The sequence below is a fragment of the Strix aluco genome, chromosome 9 (assembly GCF_031877795.1).
Source record: "Strix aluco isolate bStrAlu1 chromosome 9, bStrAlu1.hap1, whole genome shotgun sequence".
NCBI classification, from domain to species: domain Eukaryota; kingdom Metazoa; phylum Chordata; class Aves; order Strigiformes; family Strigidae; genus Strix; species Strix aluco.
In genome coordinates this window covers 30,175,610-30,193,385 of record NC_133939.1, presented here as the reverse complement: position 1 = coordinate 30,193,385, position 17,776 = coordinate 30,175,610, and the positions used below count along the sequence as shown (strand labels likewise).

General features: G+C 42.6%; 1 long non-coding RNA gene across 1 annotated transcript; it reads right to left on the bottom strand.

Moving 5' to 3' along the window:
- Positions 1–11,870: 11,870 nt before the first annotated feature.
- LOC141927271 (uncharacterized) lies at positions 11,871–17,513 on the bottom strand. The gene is made up of 2 exons (XR_012624348.1): positions 16,789–17,513; positions 11,871–16,240 (listed from the first exon to the last, which is right to left on the bottom strand). It is a non-coding gene; the product is annotated as an uncharacterized LOC141927271 (long non-coding RNA).
- Between the last annotated feature and the right edge of the window lie 263 nt (positions 17,514–17,776).

Genomic DNA, 17,776 nt, shown 5'->3' with positions numbered 1-17,776 from the left:
ACCCCAGTTTTGGAAGCGGTTCTGCACAGCTCGGTGTGACTGGCCGGCTGCAGTTTGTGCCAATAACGGGTGTTAATTGTGGGGGTTACCGGTAGTGACTTGGAAGTGTGGGGGGCTCGCCGATGCGATACAGCTTTGGGGACGTTGTCCTGACGGCCTGGGGTGACTGTAGCACTCCTTGTCTCCCGTGACAGCACTTTTTCCTTAATATTTATCACGGTTTTTAAGGAAACTTCATTTAACAAAGTGTGTATCTTTTTAAAATTTAATTAAAGACATTCTTATGCCACCCTGGTTACTAATATTCTTTGGTTGCAAGAAAAGATAGGAGGTGCGTGTGATGAGGAAATGCTAGCTGCAAGTGAAGTTAAAATTTATATCTAAACTTATATAGAATGTATTATTATTTATATTGTATTCGTAAACTATATTCTTTATATATAATATATATATAAAATGTCTTAGAGGAGACCTTAGAGTGGCCTCCGAGGACTTAAAGGGTCTACAGAAAAGCTGGGGAGGGACTCTTCATCAGAGGGTTTAGGGATAGGACAAGGGGTAACGGTTTTAAACTGACAGAGGGGAGATTTAGATGAGATCGAAGGAAGAAATTCTCCCCTGTGAGGGTGGTGAGGCCCTGGCACAGGTTGCCCAGAGAAGCTGTGGCTGCCCCCTCCCTGGAAGGGTTCAAGGCCAGGTTGGATGGGGCTTTGGGCAACCTGGGCTAGTGGAAGGTGGCCCTGCCCAGGGCAGGGGGTGGCACTGGATGTGCTTTGAGGTCCCTTCCAACCCAAACCATTATATGATCAAAAATGATAATTCATTATGATAGAGATTTACAAAACATTTATGTGCAGCAGGACTCAGCCTTTTGACCTTGTGATAAATTTCCAAGACCAAACCGAGTGGATTTTCATGATTCAAAGCGTACTGAATGCAGCGTCCTAGCAGAATGATGTTGCTAATGTGGTGTTACCCCCCAGGCAGCAATGGGAGTTACGCTTCTGCTAGCCAGACCTTCCCTCTTGGCTTGGAAACACCTCTGCCGCAGGCTGAGCCCACACGTCTGCCGGTCGGAGGAAGTGCCGGAGCTCTACGTACCAGCAGAAACACCCGTGAGTACCGAGCGCAGCCCCTGCACAGAAGGCAGGCCCGCGGCTCCCCTGTGCCGCAGCCGGGCACCCGGCCTTCCTCCCTCACCTGCCCCTTCCTCCTCATCCCATGGGCAGTGGTAATGGCACCGGTCACATACCGGCGATGGGTATGTCATTGCTGGGAAGGAAACGTGTGGCCTCTGGGGTTTGTCAGCAGCAGGTTGGTGCCTGTCTCCCTGTCGCTGCAGTTAACTGGCACATATGGCTTTCCTCTGCCTGGATATTAATTTAGGCATTGTCTTCATAGATGCTTTTAATGCTGCTGAGAGGTTGGTGATGGCTTCCACGCCTAATTGGGTTATTGTGCTATATATTCTCAATTTCGAAATATTTCTGTGGTTGTTTTAAAATAGAAAAAAATATAATTGTTTTCCTTAATAAGGAGTTCTGACTTCTTTAATTGAAAAAGCATTTTCTCTGCAGAAATAATTGAAATCATCAGTGATGTTTTAGTGGATTGTTACTGCAAAGTCTTCAAGCACCTAAAGATGCGTGGTGCATATATTTCACTGGACTTACAAAATTGCCTGACTTTCACAGATTCATTTCTTTTTTATGAGTACCTGTTTCCTGAAACACGTGGATACCTCTTCCTTCTCTCTGTTCCTTATGCCCTGCATCTCGGGGTTACATTAACTTGTTCTGAAATGGCTTCAACCATTTCTGGCATCCACTGGCAAGAAATGCTGTTTGCCTGTTGGATGGCACTCTGAAATCTGTCCTGAGGATGGTGCTCCAACAGGAGAGCAGAGCAGTCTTGGTTTCTTTGTAAAACACATTAAAACTAAATGCGTAGTAAGTAACATCACTGTTTGGTCAATATTACCAATCATAAGAATTTTCTTAATAAAGAACATTGTTAGAGTTGTAGAAAGTAGTTGGAAACCACGGGAAAGAGTAAGTTTTAAGATTGTTTCAAGATTCAGATGTAATCACTGGCTGTTCTTGCAAAGATTTCTTCCTTCCGCTCATTTGGGTAAATTTGTGTTGTGGTGGAATGTAATTAAGTCTAACTTTTTGTTCTTGGTTTGGGCTTACATGGGAAGGATGCTGTCGTTTTGGAACAAAATCTGTCTGGTGACCATCTGTCTCTCCGTTAAGATGAAGTATGACATTGTTTTAGGCAGTGAAATAATGAAAGATTTTCTTGAAAAAACAAATGAGCGCTTTGCTTTTTTAAAAATCCTGGCACTGGCAAACTGTAGCTTTAAGCAGAACACAGCATACAAGGAATCTGTCTCTGAAGCTTCGTATTCACTTTAAGTATGTCGTAGTTGCTTCCCCAAAAGTAAATTGGGCCACCAATTCCTGTCAAAACAATTCACATTTTTGTTTAAGTGCCTAAATCTGCATTGTGCTGACTGCATCTTGTCTGAATGCTCATTCAGAAGCCCTTGGGAACATAAGGCAGCAAAATCAGAGGAACAATGGCTCCATGACCCAAAAGCAGAAGTTCTCCTGATAACAGGAATATTAATGCTCTTATCTTTGTACAAAGTATGTTTCTTACCAGATTTCCTTCTGAAACTCAGAAGCGGTGATAAATATTCTGGAAATACACGGATTATCTTTATTGCACTCGCTTTCTCTAAATCTCTAAGCTGGAGCAAGCTGCAAATTTTGAATGAGGGCAGTTGTATTTCCCAGCAGGATTTGTTTTGTCTATTTTATTGTTGTCACTTATTTGTGTGTAGTATAGACTTCAAAACACATTTGTGTTGGATTGAAAAGCAGAATCTCCAAAGCAGGTGATTAAGAGTAAATAAGTCTGCTCTTTAGCAAAGTTTTATTTGTCATCTTCTAATATGAATTTTAATGTCCCAGGGTCTAAGAATGGTTTTCATGAATATGACTATCTTATAAAAAACAAAAACAACCAAAACAAAAACAAACAACCCCTGATGAATCCATAACTTATTACTAGGGTTTTTTCAGTTGGTTAATTTGTGCCATCTCTTCCTTTAGGTGTTGAAATCCTAAAAAAATCCCTAATGTGCAGAAGGGGAAATTCCTGTAAGACAGGAGAGCCAGGGAGCAACCTCAGGTGAGTGAAGAACAAAACCAGAAAGCTGTTGGGGTGGCTCCTTTGTCAGCGTAACAGCACCAGGAAGAGGTGCCCTAGGACTGAGGAGCTGTGAGTCTCTGTAGCTCCAGCAGCAAAGGGCCATGCAGTGACACGGGGTTGTTCTGGCCAGGTGAAGGTTCCTTTCCTCCGGCGGGGCTGTGCAGGAGGCTGGGCTGCGCGTGGGGTGGGAGGGGTTGGGTGTTCCCAAGGGGGATGCTGGAGGTTACATACCTGTATTTATGTAGCCAAGAGTCTTGAGCATCTTCATTATTATTATTGGTCATCGGTTAGTAACTTTCTGAAGGTCTGTTTTTCTTTCTCCCTCTTTTTTTTTTTTTCTGCATTCCATTGAATGGATACATAGAGAATCTTGTGTAGCAGTTCTTTCAAATGACATTTGCTGTGTTTCTTCACGTTGTGTAAAATGACCTTTCTGTCAGACTCTGCTTACACTTGCCCAGCTATGCCTGCCTAAACCCTTGGGAACACACAGAGATTGTTTTTGCGAGTAAGACTTCTCAGCTGTATTGAAAATTCCGTGTCGTGTTGAGCTGTGGCTCTTTCTTGGCATAGCTCTGCTGAAAAGATTACAAGCTCTTACAGCTTGATGGTTTATACAGTCCTAATCTAATTCAAATGCTCTTGATAACTGTTTTATAGCTTGCAAAACCTGTGGAAAAAAATGCCTCCGCGATTAATACATTATGTATGAACAGACCAAATAGGATCATTTTTGCTGTCTAGTGTTAATATTAGGACATCCCAGTATTTCTTATGGCTAAATGAACGTTGTTAGTTACCATGGTAGCTGGCATCTTGTTTAACAGAGGAATTCTTAAAAACCTTCAGACAGAAATGTGGCCTTTTCAGGATAGCGATTGCTCTCGCATTCCAACAGTAAGAATCCTGTCGGAGTCCCACAGAAAATAATATTTGTGATTAAAATACATGTCACCCCAGTGGTGATTATACCTGATCTCTGTGTTGTTGTACAATTTGTGTTCATAAAAGTAATGGAGAACATTGTGTGCTGTGTGGAATTACAGTGCACACCCTTAATATCCCTGTAACAAAACAAATGTTCTCAACATGGACTTTGATACACCCTCTCTGTTCTTTGCTTTTATAACATTAGTTTGTCAGGGTAAATCTTCAGAGATGCATTAAGGAGATACCTGATATTTTAAAATTGTTTGTTTCAGCCGGTTATAGAACGTAAGACAGCAACAAGTCCAGCTGTCTTTCAGAAAAGGAGAATCATTTCTTTGATGTTGTCTCCAGATGCCTGCACATGTTTTTTTCAATAGTACCAGTGGTGTATATTCTGTTATGCTTGGGGGTGTGTATGTTTTCCTCTTTTTAAGTTAGTCTAAAAAGGATATTGTGCCTTCGGCCTTGTGTCAGTGTTTATTCTGGATTTGATGTTTTACTGTGGAGTCACAGCATCTGTGCAGTCTCTTGCATCTTTCTCGACTCATTATCTACATTCTAGTACTGTGTGGATTTTAGTTTAAGTCATACCACAGCCAGAGGAATGATCCCACTCCTATGAAAATACTTTTTTATTTTCCATATGCAGCTATGTTGTGAACCTACATCCAAACTAAAGCATACACTTGGCTGACCTTGCAGCCATTAATTTTGCTGTCTACTACCAGCCATTCTGGTTTTGTTTGCTTCTCTAGAAGGGGTTTTGTTAAGCACAGAAACAACATCTATTCTTTGCTTGCAGTAACCGTTTCACTACCGAGTTCTCCAGGGGTGATCACTTCCTTTTGCACTTGTTTAATTGTTCTAGCCAAACCATTTCACTTCACATATCTGGAAGACCTGTCTATTCTGTTGTTTTAACTTAAGTAATTCACTGAAGTTGAGACCTTTTCCTACAGCGTAGGTACAGCCTAAAAAGTTTGTGACTAAGGCTTAATGTTGCAGTGGTCTATTGCAGTTCTAAGGGGAAATTGTGTATTCTCCTCATCCTGGCTAGAAGGAATCTGGACAGGTTTCTTCCCATGTTTCCTCTTACATCTCCTCGCTCCTTCCCAGTACTTGTTAGTTGGGAAATAAATTCCGTAGTTTTCAAAACTGCTAGGTTTTCACATTCACATCTAAATCTGAATTCAAGCTAACTTTCTGAATGGCACTTCTTCCAGAGTCGGCGGACTAAACTATGTCCAAGAATTAAATTAGAGCAGAGCAAAAGCTTCACTGTAGTTAAGATTGAAAAACCTCTCCTTTTTCAAAATTGCACTCTTCTAATATTCTAAAATCCACATGTTTACTTGGCTGTGTTGAAATTTATCATGCAGTAAGGGATTAGTGTTTCAAGTTTGGGATCAGCTGACTGGGGTTTGTTGAAGTACAAAAGAAAAACCTTCTTTGAATAAACATGCATGACACTCAGAAACTGAGCAGTTTCTGCTATCTTCGTGTGAGCGAGGTGGATGAGAAGCTTTCCAGTTCTTCTGTGTGCTGTGCTTTTTTTGAAACATTCTGTGGTGTCTGAGGTTTTAACATTGGAGACGTAATTTGACTGTATTAATTTTCAGCCAAATCAGTTCCTCGATGTGGTTAGAATGTTGCCCCAAAAAGAGTACAGCTGGAGGGGCAGGCTGGGGGCTGGTGAGGAACGGCACTGACTTGAACCACTGTTGGGTCCAGATATGGGTTTGAGAGGGTAGCTTTCTTATCTGGATATGAATTTGGGAAGAATCTATGACTCTGTAAGGGCAGGAGAATGTCTGAGTTGTCATCCTCTGTGTTGGGAAGAGGGAAGATAGTTGCAATAATCATTGAGGTGAACAAAGTAGAGGATGTTATCCGGTGGCGTTGTGTCATGAGCTGTTCTCTTTTACCTTCTGAGAACATTGCATTGAAATAATGGATTGCTATACTCACCCTTAATTTCTAAAAGCTGAAACTTGCTGGATTTCTGTGACACTGTATCTGTAACAAGCTCAGTGTAGCATATGTGACCCATTTTTGTTGTCTTGAAATGGTCTCATCTGCGCCAGTTTCCTCCTTCAGCATTTTTAAAGTTTTGGTTGATAGCTGGTTCTGCGTGTAGACCAAATAAATGAAATAATGTCTGTGAATAGATTCTGAGGGGGAATGGCTTGCTCAGCATTTATCCCAGATAGAGCATGGAACTGACCACGCTTTTGAAAAGCAGTAGCAGATGCAATATTTGGAAAATAACTAAACTCTACAGGTAAGAATGAACATAATATATTCAAGACTGGGGCATCTGTTTCTCAAACATCAAGGTCTGGTTCCCATGTTGCTTTGAGATCTGCAGGCGTATCCTGCAGATAATCCAAATAAAAGCTTCTGAAAGCAGGAAACACAAAAATTACAGTGTTTTATTTCATCCTTTTGCATGTATTTCACTTTGTATTCTGGTCAGCCACAAAATTCCCTGGTTTGGGTCCTGTGGAGGCTTGTGCAGACTGATGCTGCACATGTGTGTGATTTACATACTTTCCAGCCAGATGTGATCTGAGGGTGGCAGTCAAGCCATTTGTGGCGTGGAGGCCACTGAGGAACTGTAACTCTCCTGCTCAGGAGAACCCTTGGTGGGTGTGCCAGCTATCGTGGAGGTGCTGAAAGCTTTCTTACAGGTCACACTGGCCTTTCATGGTGTGGTGGAGAAATACAGGGTGAAAGTAAGCCTGGAAACTGTGTCACTAATGCTGCAGCACAAGGGCTGCACTAGGAGAGGCTGAGGAGGTTGAATGAATGAACCTTTAATGTAAGCAGACCTAACAAATTGTGTTTTGCGGGTAGAAGACAACTGGTAGGCAGTAAAATGAGTGAAGGGTGTGACTGCGGCGGCGAAGCACTGGTGTAGGGGCCAGGTTTGTTACTGCCTGTTGGGTCCATCCGTTTGGTTGCTGCCTGTGATTATATATTTAAGCACAAAGGATGCCAGGCAATCAGAAACAATCATTTAAATGTGGGGTAGTCAGCTCGGTCTCTGTATCAGCACACAGATTATAAGCAGTTCACGTGTAGACACACACACACACCCCCCCCCCCCCCCCCCGCCCCGGGATATATCAGGTGATCCACAGTGGGATTATGCCGGTCCGGTTCAGCAGTCTGAATCCCTGTTAGTGGGAGGAAATCAGCCAGATGGGATTTCTGAGTCTGAAATGTGTCATCCTGGCACCCACCCACCCACTACTGCACCATCCTTGAGCAGCGTAGGAGGATCTCGTGGTGCTTGGTGTCACTTCTCACTTGTGAGTTATGTCTGGGGTTTCCCATTCCTGCAGCCCTGAGTTTGGCAAAAGCCTTCTGGATCTTAGACACAGGAGGATTTTAGCCTATAATGTGTAGTCGGAAGAGTTGGCCATCTGTGTGCTGATGGCTCCTAAAATGCTAGTATTGAAGCAAGAAGGATGAACTAGAAACTGAAGTATCACGTGAAGAATGTCTGGATGTGTGAATAAAAGGGGCTATTCCTGACTGCTTCATCTTGGGGATGGTTATTTGGTTACATGTAACACAGACTAGCCTGCGCATCGCAAACACTTGAACTCATTGTGGCAGTACCTGTGTCACTGTAATGGTCTGTACAGAATGCAGTACGTAGGGATCGTATCCAGCCAGCTTTAGAACTTTAGGTAATGGCTGAGTTCAGGTATAGTTAATAAAAACTCTGCAGATAAGAGGAAATCTGATTAATACTGAGGATTCAGAGAGGGACCTGGGGGGGTTGATTGCCAGCCGGCTGAACAGGAGCCAGCAGCGTGCCCAGGTGGCCAAGAAGGCCAATGGTATCCTGGCTTGTATCAGCAATAGCGTGGCCAGCAGGGACAGGGAAGGGATCTTACCCCTGTGCTTGGCACTGGTGAGGCCACCCCTCAATGACTGGGTTCAGTTTTGGGCCCCTCACTCCAAACAGGACATTGAATGACTCGAGCGTGTCCAGAGAAGGGCAACGGAGCTGGTGCAGGGTCTGGAGCACAGGTCTGATGGGGAGCGGCTGAGGGAACTGGGGGGGTTTAGTCTGGAGAAGAGGAGGCTGAGGGGAGACCTCATGGCCCTCTACAACTCCCTGAAAGGAGGGTGCAGAGAGGGGGGATGAGTCTCTTGAACCAAGGAACAAGCGCCAGGACAAGAGGGAATGGCCTCAAGCTGCGCCAGGGCAGGGTCAGACTGGCTCTTAGGAAGGATTTCTTTGCAGAAGGGGTTGTTGGGCGTTGGAATGGGCTGCCCAGGGCAGGGGGGGAGTCCCCATCCCTGGAGGGGTTGAAGAGTCGGGTTGACCCAGCGCTGAGGGATCTGGTGGAGTTGAGAAGGGTCAGTGTGAGGTTCATGGTTGGACTGGAGGATCTTCAAGGGCTTTTCCAACCGAGATGATTCTGTGATTCTGTAAGAGTCAGGCTGGGTGTAGCAGTGCCAGCAGTGAGAAGGGCATCACTTCCTAGGTGGGTCAGAAAGCTCTCACAGGAGAGCTGTGCAGGGGATGTCCAGGTATGTGGAGGTGTGGCTAGATATGTGCTCTGCAGCAGCAGTGTTGGATCCAGGGACTCTGGTGTGGAGCTAGACCTAATGAGTAGGACAGGAGCCAGGCTCACTATAGACAGCCCCTCAGGTGTCTGCGGTGGTCTGGTTCTTCTTCAGGTTGGCTTTACTGAGCTTGATGTAAAGCCTATGTTACGGAAAAGCAGTTCAAAACTTCTGTGACGCTGCTGAACGGAGCTGCTCTTAGCGGCAGTGTGGCTTCATGCCTGTGGTGACCTTGAGCGTGGTGCAGGTTTGAACTACCTCTGGATCGAATTGATCCAGATTCATTTACTTCATGCCGTATTGGTATAGATTAGAGATTAATCCATCCACAGAAAACAGAATTAGTTTGTATTTTCTAGCTAGCCAGTCATGGCTAGACTCAGCCTGGACCCATATATCAGAGAAAATTCTTCCAAGTTACAGATTTTTTTCTAATTTAAAAACCTGTACGACATGCAAAAAAAAAAAAAAATCTTCATGGACAAAATAAATATAACCAGGCAATATCCTGTACCCTTCCGGAATGCTGAATTTAGCAACACACAGATTGCTGAATTCTAGAAATAAAGCATTTATAGTGTACTCCCACACAATAATTATTCTGTAAAGAAATAATCTTTCAAATGCATGTTCTCATTCTAAAACGTAGAGCAGAGCATCTCTCCTACTCATAGTCACTTAAGGCTATTTCAGACAAAGAACATCTGCTGAATATAGCAATCGTTTTGCTGTTTTCTGCATGGTATTATCTAATGCTGTGGTTTTATTTATGTGTTCTGCAGACTACCCATCCAGCTGCTCACAATATCCGCAGCAGGGAGGCTCTGGGAGTCAACACTGAGACAAACTGTGTGCCATGCAGTTCTGAAGGAAACCACGCAGCATTTCTAAAGCAATGTGTGCGTCTCCTAGTTGGTTCCTTACATATGTATTAGGCAAAATGAAGGACTCACCCCATTTTCTTCCAGATGGTTTTGTATCATTGCTCAGGCTTAGACTTGACTGTGTTGCTACAGCTGATCTGGAACCATGCCTAGCCTGTTGGATGCACGTGATACGTTTGTGAATAATTTCCATTATTATTGCCATTTTCAGGAGGCACAATTAAGTTTGAGGATTGGAACGTTAACAATATTTCCTGAGCTTCAGATTTTTGTTCTTCATCTCCTGTATCTTAGAAGAAGAATGTTCTGTTGAATTTAGTGTTAATTTCTTCCATTCATTTATTTTATTTCTAATTTAAGATGTTATTGCTGCTATCTTCCTCCTTGCTGTTTGAATCATGCAGAGCTTGGTAGAACGGGCAGTCAAATGTATAATATCTCTCCCTTTTATATTGTAAGGATTTACCTTTTCAAGGGATAGCTACAGAGATCTTCATTCACACCTTCAACTTTGCAAGGGTGTTGCAGGTCTTTAGAATCAGTGTTTTACTGGGTAACTAAAGCTTTCCTGAAGGTGTGCTGTGGTGAGCAGCTCTTGGCTGTTTTTTCAGATGTAAAATACTGTGGTAATGTTACCTTCCAGGTGTCCCTTTATAATTAGTTGAATTTTTGGTTAAAGAATGGTCATTATTTGCATGTAGATAGTAAACCACCTGTCTGTTAGAGCTAGCTGTTAATTTTAGAACTGTTTAAATTTTAGTTGTCACCACTGCCTTATACAGGAACATTCCCATTCTTGTTTAGTTTAAATAGCCTAAAGGAGAAGGAACAAAGCACCACCATCCATACGTTACTGCTTGCCTTGTGGCAGGATCTAAGTGTTCCAGAATCATCAGCGCTTTAGAATTAACCTTCAAAAAAATCTCAAAAGTTACATGGTATTACAGGAATCAGTTTGTGTTGCTTGTATTAGTTAAGGATGCGTGGTGTTGGCTGGGCCTTTGCTAAATCTACGTGGCTTATACTGATCGAAGAGACTTCCACCAGAGGGTGCACCCGTTCAACAAAATCCTAGGTAAACCAAACGAGCACGTCCCCATTGTGGGTGTATTTTCTATCATTTTATGTATTAACTCGGGGATCTAATATTCAAAATTGGATGGGTGCTTTAATCTCGGATGTCCTGGTGTCTCTCGGGTCTGTATCCGAGACATGAGTGGATACATGATGCTTTGTGGGTGAGCAAGTCAAGAAGTTTAACGTTGAGCAAGAGGCACTGTTTCCAGCAGTCCCGTTCACACTGGTGAAAGGCTGCCTTCAGACTCCCGTCACAAAATGCTATTCAGATGTTTGGGGCTTTTTTTTAGGGTACTGAAATGTGTTAACCTGTTCCTAATTCATGCCTGATCCCCTGCAAATGCTCACTGCATGAACTTTAAGAATAAGGGGTTTGGATTTTTTTTAGTTTTCGTTTTGAAGCATCATTAATTTTTCTCTCAGACTGGTGCAACACTGGTTAGTACAGCTGTAGAAGAAAATGCCTAGAAAGATGACTTCTTGAGAGACTGCTGACTTCAGTATGACTGATACAATTTTTTTTTTCTATTTTGTGATAAAATTATTTCTTGTCTCATAAGATAAACAGGAACTCTTAGTAACGCTTCAGCTTAAGTTGTATAATGTTACCGTACTGATACACTGAAGGCATTAAAGTGTTCTGCATGTGTAGGCCAAAGTTCTAGGTCCATTCCTCTCTGACTGCACTCCTAGGGTAGTAAGATACCTCTGCAGAAATGATTAACTCCAACAAATTTTCCAAGAAAAGGGCCCGCTTTTGAATCATGCATTCCCTGTCCAAATACATGAATCATAAATCACTTGGAGATAAGATTATCTGATAGTCAGCAAAATAACTAGAAGTGCGGTGATATTCATATATGTAATACAATTTTTTTTTCTGAGAAATGTTTTTGCCAAACTTTCAGGTTTTATTAAATAAGAGAAACAGAATGGTGTCCTTTTAAAACTTTTAATTAGTAGCACAAGATATTAAAAGAAGGTGAATTTGAGACCAATCTGATTACTGATTTTTGTTACTGCTAGCTGCAAATGTAAAAGTTGGGTCTGGATTCAAAAGGTTTCATTTACTAATATTGATAAATTGGAACTGCTCTAGTTTTGATACTTCTCGTTTGAGCAATGTGAAAGAATATGAGGTTTTACTAAGAAAAAAAAACAGCACACAGTGAATGTCATTTAACTAGCAAAGAAGATTTTTATTTTAAGGATTATAAACTGGCCACCTTCTTCTACTTATACCAGTTCTGGTTTATCACGTGTAAGCGGATGAGGGGTTTTTTTTACTTGTTTGTGGACAGTACCAGAAGAATAATATGTGTTTATTTTTCTTAAAAACACTGTGGTTTTAGGTTATTGCTGTCCTCCACAGAGCCAATTGCATCTACCAGTCAGATATGCAATACTGCTTAGTTATCGGAGATTTCTGGCTCTATCTGACAGCAATAGGGCACAAGGGGGAATAGTAATTACTCTAGTTATTTACTTACTGATCATCTTGCTCTGAATTTAATGGCATTTTCAGAAGCAATTCTTCATTCTGACAGTGTCTGGAGGTCAGCCATTGTTAAAAACATAGATACACAACACAGGTGCCCCCCTCTGCACTCCAAAGCAAAGTAGAGTCCCAGCTTCTTTCCTAGGTTCTGGCATGAAGCATTTACCACTTTCCAGAGGTCCTCCTTCTGACCTGAAGTTAGATGTACCAGCCTGGCCAGGGGAGGGAGACTTTAATTAATAGAAAATTTCATCTCAGCATGTTTGGACCTTGAAATTTCTGCCCTCCTGATCTTCAGGACGGACCAAAGCAAGATGTATCCCACTGGGTGTCACTCTGGCAAAGGCTACCCGGGTGCTGGTGTTGAGAAAACCTTTGCTGCCTTCCTCTCTCTTCATTAGTGAAAGCTGGCCTGCATTATTTCACCTTCATAGAAACACAGCAAGGGCTTTTTTCACTTAAAAAAAATTTAAATTAGCAGTCTTAGTATTAAGAAGGAGGATAGAAATGCACACAGAAAATAAAAATTATAAATATTTAATTATGCAACGGGAGAAAAAAGAAATCTAGGTATAATAAGTTGACATATTATGAAAAATGGACTACTGCAAAAGTCTAATAGGTATGGAAGGGTTAGCACATCTTGATAACAGGGTGAACGTATCAGATTCTCTTTTCCCACCTGTTAACTTTTACAAAAATATCTCCATCATTGATGTTTCTTTTCCCTTGGTACTTACCTAACCTGACTTGCTGGCACGTGTCCACGTCAGAACAAGGGTAGGGCTTGAAATTTTATTTGAAGGCGATTAGCACTTTGCATCAAGCATTGGTATGAAAAAGAACCATCTACTTGGTTAATTTTAAAGCATTACCATAAAAATTAACTACATAAATGAATTCCTGAGTTTCATATTGCTTTCTGTAATAAATGTACATCTTTTGTTCAGTACTGTAAAACATTAATAGATGGATTGTTTTTCCACTGGTAAATTAAAGTCAGAAGTTTAGTATTTTTACTAAAATAAAGGTGGTATGACTGTTTCCTACTGCAAATAATGATTCAGTAGCTTAAGAATAACAACTTTCATTCCTTATTTTCAGCATTCTTACCTGCTGCTACGCAGCAAAGAAAGAGGCATGTACATTTGTATGTTCTCTTTGACTTTGAAGTGCTAAATGGTTGATCCAGTGTGTCAGGTGCTGTTGTGTGCGTCAAGGGACCTGTGTCTTCCAGTTGCCACTGACTTGTTGCTTAACCTTGGATATGTCTCATTTTGTACTTTTGCTTAATTGTTAGAGCAGACAATTAAGAAAATATTGATATAGTTACATTACAGAATAATAATAGTAAGAAAAAAAGCGCCTGGAACTGTAGATTTCAGTATTTTATGTAGTAATATGTACTGATTTCTTTACCTTGTATGTAGTGGAAATTGCACTAAAAAGCAATTTTAAAAAAAAAATGTAAAATGTTATGTAGTGATTGATTAAATTGGACAAATGATAGAGAAGTTCTTGGAGGAAACTCTGGTACTACTGAAGTCAACTTCATTCTGTCCTTGATGTGCAGTGTAAAGCGAGGTAGATTATTTTAGACATACAGGGTATAGGCACCTTGGGAACAGTAGCACTGAGATTCCTCACAAGAGGAATTTTTTTGATGCCTTGAAATCGATGAAGACCACCTAAGAACAGTGTTACGTGTAATCTCAAAATAAGTTGCCTTCCCATCAATATAACTTTTTGCAAGCATGAGTTTCAGTCGTGCAACTTTTGTGTTGATTAGCAAGATCTTGAAATGATAGCAGTGGTTTTGTGATTATCAGACTACAAATTAAACGAATTATCGTACTATCAATGAAAAGTAGTTTCACAGCACTGATGGGTTTGCATGATGGCCTTGAATCACTTTTTCTGGAAGGCTGCCTTATTTTCTGGAAAGGCAGCCTTAGATACTATGGAAAGATGTGTGTCATGTATCACCACGTAACATCCTGCCTTTTCAGTGGTTTCAATGTTCACCTGCTCTATAATTGAGAAAACGAAATGTTAAAAGTTTTGGACAGTTGACTGAACTAGATAGTGCAGTTTAGAAAGATATTCTGAAGTCAGGGAAGTATTTTAACTTCATTAACTTCTTTTCCTGGTTACAAAGAATCAGGAGAAGAAGGGTTTAAACACGTTGGTCCATATACTGCATTGGTATTGCTCCCCAAAATATCAAGCCGCAACATCCCCCAAACTGCATCTGCAGGGATTGTTAATCTTTACTGAGAGGGCTTCCCCACACTTGCTGCCAGCCACCGCCAACAGTTTTTCCCTCTGGTTCGATGGCAGAGGATCTTTTACTCAAGCTCAGTTTTACTTTTACAAGAACCATAGCTTTTCCCCCATGTGTTACTGCAAGTGGGCACATCTAGCATCACCGTGGCCCTCTTTTTCAACCTTCCTTCAGGAACCTTTACTTTCCCTTGAAAAATAAGTCGACAGTAGTTTCTCACTGTTTCTTCCACAATGTGTGGAGTGCTCCGTTAGAGCAGCCTAACAAAGGTCCTCAAGAGGCAGTTTGCAGGGTAAAGGCGTCCTGAGAACATGTGAAATACAACTGTGGAAAAAGTTAAGACTTTGATTTCTGGGTGTCTATATTAATTGGGTTATAGTGGAACCTTTGTACTGTTGCCTGATTTTAAAATGGTGATATATACCACTCTTGTTGGGAGGGAAATGTGGTGGAAGATGGAGAACGTGGAGTCTAACAGCTTTCTGCTGGATTGTCTGGCAGAAATACTTGGAGCTAAAATAAGAGCTTGTGGCAGTGACTGTTCCTCTCCCTTTTCCTTCTGGCTGAAAATGCAGAGCAAGAATCTGTGCAACAGTCTCGGGATGGAAGGGCTTCGGAGGAAGATGCAGCACACCTTTTGTGTGTCGCCTTGTTCCCCAGCATCCTTCCAGTTCCCACCAGTTGTTGACTTCACTTCATATAAAACGTCAGGAAAGGACAGTTAACCTTCCTGTAATGGGCTGTGTGTTAAGAAGTTAAGAATGTTCATTGTGCAAGTATTAAGGTAGAAAAGGAGGTCTTGTCACTAGAAAAAAATGTGTTGGAGCCTGAGAACTTTGTTTTCAGGGTGAACGTTTAAGTCAAAGACATTTCCCTTCTTTCATCAGCAAATAAGTGAAGTGTGCATACTGATTATTCCATTATTTGCAAGTCAGAATTGTAAATGGCTGCATTCACTCCGATGCAGTTTACCATCTGAAAGAAATAATTAAAGCTTTCTTTCTCTTGCTTAAGATTTAAACGTGTGTTTAAAAATGAGATCATATGTTCATGGTGGTCATAGTTTCTTTATATATTGGTGTGGGGTAGCCTCAGAAATGGGTGTATGATCTGCTGGGGTGATGTATTTCCTTTAATTATACATTTGTTTTGAGAAAGATGGTTATTCCAGGCCTCCGTCTTCTCTCGGTTGCATCCTTACTCCCACTGCAGTGGGAGTTGTGCGTACCTTAGTGTGTAGTTCAGCCATATGTGCTACTTATTTATATCTCATGCATGAAAGAAGCTGTTCCAAACAGATAATTTCTGTTCTGGTAATAGAAGATAAATGCAAGCGTGTATACGGTTCTTTCTCACTAAATGAGGATATGACACATTACCAGTCACCGTGCTTGGTAAAGCTCTTGCTTTGTCGAGTCCAGACAGAGCGTAAGGCTGTGCCTGTCTGATGTTTCAGACACTCAAGGGTTCAATTAATTTACAGATGATAATTTGTTTTCAGCTCCTGTAGATATGGATGCCTTCTTTACTCAGCCTCTATTGTGTCATTCTATATGAAGTCAGCTCCAACTGCACGAAGCTCAATGTTTGTAATTTGTTTGTGGAAATGGCATATTCTCCCTGCATTGTAAACGCAGCTGTGCAGCGTCTCCAAACCGCGCCGTAAACCTTGTGCCATCTTAAAACGGCAGTTTCTTCCCAGATGCGTGTATTTTCTGTATATGTAATTTCATAAAATCACCGAGCACAAGGAATGAAAGACTGGATTTAAAAAGAAAACGGTAACACAAATAATATAGTAAGTGTTCCAGCAACATAAATTTTACCTTTTTAGAAGTTATTTACCTTTTTAGAAGTTATTTACCTTTTTAGAAGTTATTTACCTTTTTAGAAGTTATTTACCTTTTTAGAAGTTATTTACCTTTTTAGAAGTTATTTACCTTTTTAGAAGTTATTTACCTTTTTAGAAGTTATTTACCTGTTACTGCAAGACGTTTTGGCTTACATACCTCTTTAGAAGTTATTTACCTCTTCAGTTATTAGAAGTTATTATAACTGGCCAAGTTAGGGATGCAGATGCACTTAATTCCAGCGGTGTGGAGCCCGTGTGAACGGATGGACACGGCCTGTTGAAATTCAGGCATGTGCTCCACTGGGGCAGCGTCCCGGCCGTTGCACCAGCAGCAGAGGTACCGCCGTGCTCTCGCACACGCACACACGACGGCGTGCTTTTGGACAAAAAGTTCTTAACTATGCTCTTAACGAATTCCGCCTCTAAACTACGCCATGTTAAATAAATAGTCACTTACGGTCATCTGTTCTATTTGGTGCACTTGATGCTTTCTTTTTCGGAGTGTGTCAGAGGCAGTAACCAGCCGGAGCCCAAACCCTGGCAGCCCCGAGCGAGAAGGGGGCTGAGCTCACGCCGTGTAGCTACAGAAAATGAGTCACGGTGACTTCGTTCCAGGATGGGCTTCTGCTTTGCTTCTTAGTCATTAATTAGCGTTCTCTGAGAGACTTCCACCGTGAAATTCAGTAACGTTTGGAGGTTGAGAGTGCTGTCTCTGGCCTGAGTGAGGACTGTTTATTCCAGCGTGCTGCGTGACTTTTGAGCTGCGAGGGCTGACGTGGTGTTAAACTTGCATGTTCTCGGAAGCAGCTCCCTCCTCGCGTGCAAGCTCACACGCACGCACGCCTGTGTGCTGTCTGTGGCCTATGACTAGTTATTTTTTGCCCGAGGAAATCCTCCTTGGGAAGGCGCTGGGGCTCGCGAGGTTGACAGGAGGTGAAACTCAAGGCCTGGTAAATCAAACGCAAAGGAATCTCTTACCCGTTTACCGTTGGCAACGACCTAGTCGCTTCGCTTTCTGTTTTCTGTGGGTTCAATACAGGCGCTTTGTGAATCGCTGTCATGAGTGGGGGAACAGGGTGTGCCTGTCTCGGTGGGATGGGACCCTTCGGCAGCCGGGGCAAAGGCGGGGGGGCTTCAGGAGCAAATGGTGTGTGTGTGGGGAGGCTGCAGGGGCAAAGAGGTAGGGGGCTGCAGGAGCAAAAGGGGGGGAAGCTGCCGGGGCAAAGACGGGGGGGGGGGGGGCTGCCGGGGCAAAGGAAGGGAGGCTGCAGGAGCAAAAGCGGGAGGAGGGTGCCGGGGCGGTGGGGAAGCTGCCGGAGCGGGTGCCGGAGCAGGGGGGAGGCTGGCGGGGCGGAGCGGAGGGGGCGGGCCGGTTTCCCGGCAGGGCCGGCGGGGAGCAGCCGCGCCGCCGCGTCCGAGCTCCTCCCCGGGCCGGGCCGCTGCCT